This window comes from Elephantulus edwardii, unplaced genomic scaffold, assembly GCF_000299155.1.
Source record: "Elephantulus edwardii isolate Elephantulus edwardi_28Jun2011 unplaced genomic scaffold, EleEdw1.0 scaffold00050, whole genome shotgun sequence".
NCBI classification, from domain to species: domain Eukaryota; kingdom Metazoa; phylum Chordata; class Mammalia; order Macroscelidea; family Macroscelididae; genus Elephantulus; species Elephantulus edwardii.
The window spans coordinates 4,154,945-4,163,407 of record NW_006399800.1 but is presented as its reverse complement, the minus strand read 5'-3'; positions in this window follow the sequence as shown (position 1 = coordinate 4,163,407).

Genomic DNA, 8,463 nt, shown 5'->3' with positions numbered 1-8,463 from the left:
AGATACCATGGCTTGGATCAAGTATGCCTTACTCTTCACATTGATGTCCTTGTTCTTTCTTTAGCTCTTTGGAAAGCACCTTTACAGTAGATTTCCCCTATACAACATGTCTTTGGATTCCTTGACTGCTGTTACCCTCAGTGTTGCTTTTGGATCCAAGTAAGATGAAATAATTGACAATTTCCATTTTCCCCTCCATTTACCACAGTGTTGCTTATTGGTCCAGTGGGGAGGCTTTGTTCCCTTGATCTTGAGATATAACCCATATTGAAGTCTTTAATATTCAACAGCAAGAGTTTCAAGTCCTCTTTGCTTTCAGCAAGCAAGAGTGTGTCATTTGCATAATGCAGGTTGTTGATGAGTCTTCCTCCAATCCTGATGCCACATTCTTCTTCACATCATACAGCTTCTTGAATTATTTGCTCAGCATACAGAGGGAATGAATAGGCTATCATTTTCATGAAAATATTCTAAAATTTAGTATTATCTCAAAATATACTTTAAAACTACTGCATTGGTGAGCTCTGGTGGCCGAGTGGCAGGAAACTGCATTGCAATCCCAGAGGTGTGCGGTTCAAATCCACCAGATGCTCTGCTGAAGAAGGAGGAACAATCACCTCCTGTACCAGTCAGATCCAATTTGACGGTACACACATAAAAAGAATAAATTAAAAAATTTTAAAAAACCTACTGCATTGAAAACTTAAATGGATGGGATGTATGTGGACTGTATCTTAATGAAGTTCTTACAAAAGTTCTTACAAAAAAGGGCCTCCCCCTGCCCCAAGGAAAAAAAACAAACCCAATAAACCAAAATCTAAGAAAACTCAAGCAAACAAACCCATATTCATTGCCCACTGGGTAAATTTTTACTCATAACAATCCCGTGTGTACACAGAGTACAACTGCTTTACAAAGTTTTCTTGGCTATCAAAGTTACTAAAGCTGAGGCGGGGTGGGGAGGGGCGAGGTTAGGCAGGGAGAAAAGTGCAACAATGAATGAACGAAAACCTAAAGTCTCTGTAAACTTTCATTAAAATTAATAAAAAATATTAATTACCAAAATAAAAGTTACTAAAACACATTGTCAGGGCTTTTTCCCGTGGTGCTGTTGGGTGGGTACAAACCACTGATTTTAAAATTAGTAGTCCAGTGTAAACCATTTGCGCCACTTAGACTGTGAAAACCATTATGTTCTGGTACAGTGTGCAAGGAGCCCTGGTGTTGCAACAGTGGTTAACCACTGAGCTGCTAACTGAAAGCTTGGTGGTTTGAGCAGCTCCATGGACAGATGACCAGGCAAACTGCTTCTACAACCTATTGTTGTTGCTGTTATGTGCTGTCCAGTCACTTGCGACTCATAATGACCCCATGTACAACAGCCCTGAAACCTGCTCTGTCCTGTGCCAACTTTGTCTCTGACACACCGACCCTCATTACCCCAGTCACTGAATCAATCTATCTCATTGATGGTCTGCTTCTTTTTCTTCCTCCCTCCACCCTTCTGAGCATGATGTCCCTCTCCAAGAACCAGTCCCTCCTTGCTGGAAAGAGACTTGCTAAAATAGTTGAATTGAGTCATTAGATCCATCTGTCGATTATAGAAAGCTATGGTGGCGCAGTCACAGAGTGTTGCTTTACTAACACAAATGTTATGTCTCTCCAGGATTCGAAATCACTAGTGGCTCTGGGGAACAAAGATGGGCGATCTCCTGTGTGGATTACACCCTTGGAGACTTGCTGGAGGGTCAGCTCTGAATCAGTTCGAAATCGCCTGCAGTGACATTATCTTTTGCTGATTATTTACAGGAGCTATAAGGACTAGAAGGACATGTTAAATGACACCACAAGGAAGAGATCAGTAAAATCTAGACCGAAGGAACCTGCAGGACAAATGACCTAGTATCTTTGGCAAAGCAATTGCAAAGAAAGAGAAGCAAGTGAAATTTGTACATTTAAAAGAAGCAATTTCAACATAAGGAGTTTGTTGGGATTTTGATGATTAAGTAAACTGAAACACACATAAAATCCACAATGGCACAGTGGTTAAAACACAGAGCTGCTAACCAAAAGGTCAGGAGTTCGAACCCACTAGCTGTTGTGAGGGGCAAAACGTGTGGCAGGTGACTTACATGAAGATTGACAGTGTTGGAAGCTCCGTGGAGCAGCTCCATTCTGTCCTGTTGGATTGCTATCAGCTGGGATTGGCTTTAATGACAGGGAGGTTGGGTTTGACTGAGAAATGCACATCCATGTATGCACACACACACACACACACAACAATTGACATGAAGTAAGTTCTGTTGATTTTTTTCTAGTGTGAAGATATTGTTGTGGTTATATTTGTAAAGGGTTTTTGTTTGTAGAGGCCTAAGAATCAACGCCTTTGAGTTGTGGTGTTGAAGAAGAGTCTTGAATATCCACAGATTGCCAAGAGAACAAACAAGTCTTTCTTAGAGGAAACAAAAGCAGGGTGCTCCTCAGAGGCAAGGACAGCGACACTTAGTCTCACATACTTTGGGCGTGCTGTCAGAAGAGATCACTCCTTGGGAAAAGACATCATGATGGGAAAGGCGGAGAGTCAGATAGAAGATCCTCAAAGAGATGGGTTGACACAGTGCCTGTAAAAGTGGGTTTGAGCACATGAGAGATTATGAGGACGGTGTGGCTTTAGGCAAGGTCCAGATTGGTTGTTCATAATGTTGAGGTGAGTCATCCTCAACCTGAGAGCATCTAACAACATGCTAACAAGATGTCAGCAACAACTGACATCTGTGGATGGAATTATCTGGTTGCTGGAATTTACTTTGAAATAACTTGAGGGAGAGAGGCACGTTACCAGGAATTAATTGCTGAAGCTCACGTCGTGATTATGTGGGAGCTCATTATATGTTCTTTTCTACCTTTGAATAAAATTGAAATTCTCTATAATGAAACTTTCAAAACTCTCATATCTCTTGTGGTTGTTGTTACATACCATGGAGTCAGAACTGACTCATAGTTGACCTTCCAGCAGGTTTTCAGAAGCAGTAAATTGCATGGAAGGAGATTACCTATCTTTCTCCCATGAAGCTGCTGGTGGATTAGAACCTAATGTGCTTTTGGTTTGGCAACACAAATTCCTTACCGCTAGGCCACCAGAGCTCCTGGTAAAATACTCATATGTGGTGTTAATCTTTCAACTATTCTATATATTTGACATCTTTCTATATAAAACATTAGGGGTGGGACGGAAGCATTTCTTTGTCCTGATCCTCTTGTCTTACTTTCTTGAAGGCCTCACAAGGCCCTCAGGCACCATTTTAACCAGATAATCCCTCTAAGAACGAGGTAAGTCTCTCATCACAGGTCATCAGAGTGAACAGCCCCCAGATTCAGAAAGAGCAGAGCTAGGAATGAAATCTGGATCTCCTGGCACACAGGCCAGGGCCTGGGTAACTGCATCTTTCCAAATACTGTCTGGGCCTGGAGCACCTGGGTCTTCAGACTTCTGTTCTTGGGGTCCATGGACATGTGAAGTCATCTGTCATTGAGGGTTTCCTCCCAATGTCTTTCTCATTTTCTCTTCACTCTCTTCCTCCCCTTACCTTCTCTCTTCTCATATTTAGTAAAACGAAAATGCTCAAAAGGAAGAGCAGGAGACAGACATTGAGCAAGTGAGTAAACAAACCTTTAGATGTCATGTTCAAAAGTACTAAACTGTGGCTCTTTGAGCCTCTGAGCATAGGACTCTGTGTCAGGCTGCCAGGAGGTAGGAGATATCCCAGTAGGAGAAAGGAACAGACACAGTTATTCCACATGAAAAACAAGACTGGCTGGAGGACATCTGGTTGCTACAAAGAGAGAGGGTAGGGCTAGAGGGTGAAGTGAAGTAGCAAAAGGAGATTTGAGATGGGGGGAGACTTTATTAGGATAAGTTGGCTTTTGGGGCAAGGGACGGAGAAAGAGGATTTTTACACAGTTCTTCCAAGTCTGACCCAATTTCTTGCCACATTCAAAATAAAGGCCAGCATGTTTTTAAGTCTTTTGGAAGCAGATTTGTAGTTGGTTTGTTTCTTAATATGAAATGACAGGGTAATGGGCTCCCGCCCGGAAGCGGACAAGGCTCATAATTCATGTCAGGAATTGTGACCTTGCTTTGGAGTGAAAAGCAGGCAGCTGCCAAGGACAGGGGGCAGCACCATTCATATCCCAAGCTGGCACTTAGGCTAGGTCCCTATGAAGGATAAGGAGAGGACTATGAGGACAGGATGAACAAGAACTGTCCCAAGCAGCTGGAATAGCAAATACAAAGGGCAGGATAGAGTGTATTACAGCTTCCTGGAGAAAACTTTCAGAAGCCCTGGTAGTGTAATAGAACATTCTATGTTTATTGCAGCATTATTACTTCAATAGCAAAGTTGGAAACCACCCAAGTGTTCATCACAGATGAAGGACTAAAGAAACTGGAATTGTACGCATCACTAGCAAGAATTTATGAAGAACTGCATAGCATGGATGAAACTAGAACAAATTTGAGTTACATAAGTCAGTCACAGAAGGACAATTATCATGTAAGATCCTTATTATAAAAAGCTAAGGAAAGGTTTACATAAGAGGACATCAATCTTGGAGAGCTAACAGGGACAGAAGAAGGGAGCAAAAATGAAGACATGGGTAAGCTAGGTGAAGGGAAGGGAAATTGACAATAAGAGTTCGGTGTAATATCATCATTAATTACATTAGCCCTCCTTGCTGAAACCAATGAGGACTTGAAGCGCTTGCTGCAGAAGGTCAAGGACTGCAGCCTTCAATATGGATTGAAGCTCAATATCAAGAAAACAAAGATTTTCACCACTGGGCCAATTAGCAGCATCATGATAGAAGGTTTGCTTGGCTCTACAATCAACACTCTTGGTATCCAGTAACCAGGAAATCAACAGAAGAATTGCATTGGGAAAATCTGCTGTCAGGGACCTCTCCAGAGAACTGAAGAGCAACGATGTCACTCTGGAGTCTAAGTGCACTCTATCCAGGCCATAGTCTTCACAATCACTTGCTATGTGTCAGAAAGCTTGACAATGACTAGGCATGATAGAGAATTGATGCCTTTGAGCTGTGGTGCTGAAGAAGAGTATTGAATATACCATGGACTGCCAGGAGAACAGACAGGTTCATCCCGTACAGGATGAAACCAAGCTACTCCTTGGAGGCAAGGATTCTGAGGCTTCATCTGACATACTATGGTCAGGCTGCAAGGAGGGACCAGTCCTTGGAGAGGGACATCATGCTTGATGGGTGGACAGCTTAATAAGAGGAAGACCCTAAATAAGGTGGATTGATTCAGTGACTGGCGTAATGGGGGGGTAGGTGTGTTAGAGACAATAAGATTGGCACAAGATAGAGCAGGTTTCAGGGCTGTTGTATATAGATAGAGTTGCTATGAGTTGCTAGAGACTCAACAGCACATAACAACAACAATCAATGAATTGTAATGAATGTTTTAGAACAGATACAAGCCATTGAATGACAACAGGTATAATTTTAAATTTTCACTTTTTTTAAAAAAAGATGATTTCCTAGAGCAGTTCAGGGGATAAAATTAGACAACTCACACAAAGTGCTTGGCTCAGCTGTCATCAGGACATTATTTTCCAATGTCCATTCAGATACCCCTTCTCCACCAAGCCTTCTTGAACTGCACCCCATAGAGGGAAAACAGTTCTCATCTGGCACCTGTGCAGAACTAGTGACCATACCTTTCAGTTCTGAGAGCTGTTTCACTCACTCACTCACTCACTCACTCACTCACTCACTCACTCACTCTTACTGAGTTGGAATCAACTCACAGCAGCCCCTCCAGCAGGTTTTCAGACAATGTAAATAGCAAAGGAAGAGACTATTTTTCTCCCATGGAGCAGCTGGTGGATTTGAACCTCATGCTTTTGGGATTGCAACACACTTCTTACTAGACCACCAGAGCATCTGTCCTGTTTTTGTTATGACATGCCGTCAAGTATGACTCATAGTGACTCTATGAACAGCAAAGGAAAACCCTGTCCTATTTTTTGCCGTCCTCCCAATCTCTGATACACTTGAGTTCATTGCTGCAGTCACTGTGCGAATCCATCTGCTTAAGGGTTTTCTTCTCTTTCGCTCTCTCTCATGACATCCTTCTCCGAGGAATAGCCTCTCTTAGCAATATGCCCTCCTAGCAATATGCTCCTAACAACAGCAGAGCTCTGGTGGCCCAGTGGTAAGAAGCTGCCCTGCAAACTCAAAGGAACATGGCAGATGGAATCCATCAGCTACTCTACAGAAGGATGAGCTACCTCCTCCTGTGTGATTTATGCTATCGGTCTATTCCTACTCTGTAACACATAGTAATAACAATATGTCCAAAATATATGAAATGAAGCTTTACCCTCTTTGCCGCTACGCTAAGGAGCAATCTGGCTGTACCTTCTTTAAGATTTATTTGTTGTTCTTTCGGCAATCCATAAGACTTTCAGCACTCTGCTCCAACACCACAGCTCAAAGGCATAAATCTTTCTTTTCTCATCCTTATTCATTGCCTTGTTCTTAGATGCATAGCAAGTAATTGTAAAGAGCATGGCTTGAATCAGGTACACTTTAGTCCTTAAACTGACATCATTCTTGGTTTTAGGTGCCATTGAGTACAACTCATAGTGACCCTATGAACAATGGATCTGAACCCCACCCTATCCTGCGCCATCTTCACACATTCTGGAACACTAGAGCCCATTGCAGCAGCCACTGTATCAATCCACCTAGTCAGGGGTCTTTTCTCCTTCATCGACCTCCACCCTTTTAAGCTTCCTGTCCCTCTCCAAGGAATCCCCCTCCTAGCAATATGCCCAATGTGAAGGAAGCCCCATCATCTTTGTTTTAGAAGAGCACTCTGGCTGCACCCTCTCCAAGATATATTTGTTTGTTCTTTTGGCAGTCCATGAGATGTTCAGTGCTCTTCTCCAACATTGATGCTCAAAGGCATCAATTCTTCTCCTATTATCTCTATTCATTGTCCAGCTCTCAGATGCATAGTAAGTGACTGGAAAAACCATGGCTTGAATCAGACACACTTTAGTCCTTCAACTGACATCATTACTGCTCAATAATTTAGAGAAGTCCCTAACTATAGATTTTCCCAATGCAGTGTATCTCATTATTTTCTGACTGCTGGTACCAAGGGTGTTAATTGTGGATCCAAGTCAGATGAAGTTGTTGACACTTTCAATCTCTTCTCATCCATCATGATGTTGCCTATTGGTCCAGTGCTTGTAAGACTCTTTATTTTTGTGATTTTAACAAAAGTTTAAACTGTACTGCAATCCCAGAGGTGCATGGTTCAAAGCCACCAGATGCTCTGCTGAAGAAGGAGCAACAATCGCCTCCTGTACCAGTCAGATCCAATTTGACGGTACACACATAAAAAGAATAAATAAATTAAAAAAAACAAAACAAAACAAAACAAACACAAAAATTTACAAAAACCGTGGATTTCCATTCATTCATTGTTGCACATTTTCCTCCCTGCTCTCCCCAGTTCGCTTTTCTCTAAAAAAAAAATTCTTTCATTGTTGCACAATTTCCTCCCCTACCAAGTCCACTTTGCTATGTACCTTTTCCCTCTCAATTATTGTCATGCAAATAATGCCTAATCATATATTCTTTTAAACAGTTCTTTCCCTCATCTATTTCAATGCAGTGTTCATTATTTATCCTCTTTTTTCTTAATTTCCCCATCCCCCTTTTCAGTATTGTTTTATAAAAGTGGCATTATGCGTGCTCACTTCAGCAGCACATATACTAAAATTGGAATGATTCATATAAGATTAGCATGGCCCCTGTGCAAAGATGACATGCAAATTCATGAAGCATTCTATATTTTTGTTTTGTTTGCCAGAAAAGTGCACCCCGTATGGTCTCCCTTCTCAGCTAGAACTATTATGCATGTGCAGGACTATTCAAATATTTCATAAACAGTAGTGCACAATAAATTCCTAAACAGTAGCGCACAATAAATTCCATGCATGGACCCCCATGATACATCTTCAAGGATATGAACATGTACAGCCAAGCACAATCAATAAGAGTGCATCTAAATTCCAAAATCAATCTCCATAATAGTCTATGTGTTTCCTACTGCCAAAAGGGCCCTTTAGAGTAGTGAGAGAAGATCTTCACCCTGAAACCCACAGCGTCCCTTTTCAGCAGGAAGTAGCTAAGAGAATACGCCATCCCCTTTTCCTTATGAATCAGGGTGAAGTCTCTCTCAGGGAGGAGTGATAGGGAATGGCAAAGGACACACAGACAAAGAAGATTAATCAGAACTGGCTTTGACAAGCACTGTGGCATTTGGACAAGAACAAACTGGGAGGAGGGTAGAGAGAATAGTGCAACAATGAATGAATGGAAACCCAAAATCTCTGTAAATGTTTATGAAAATTAATAAAATATAGA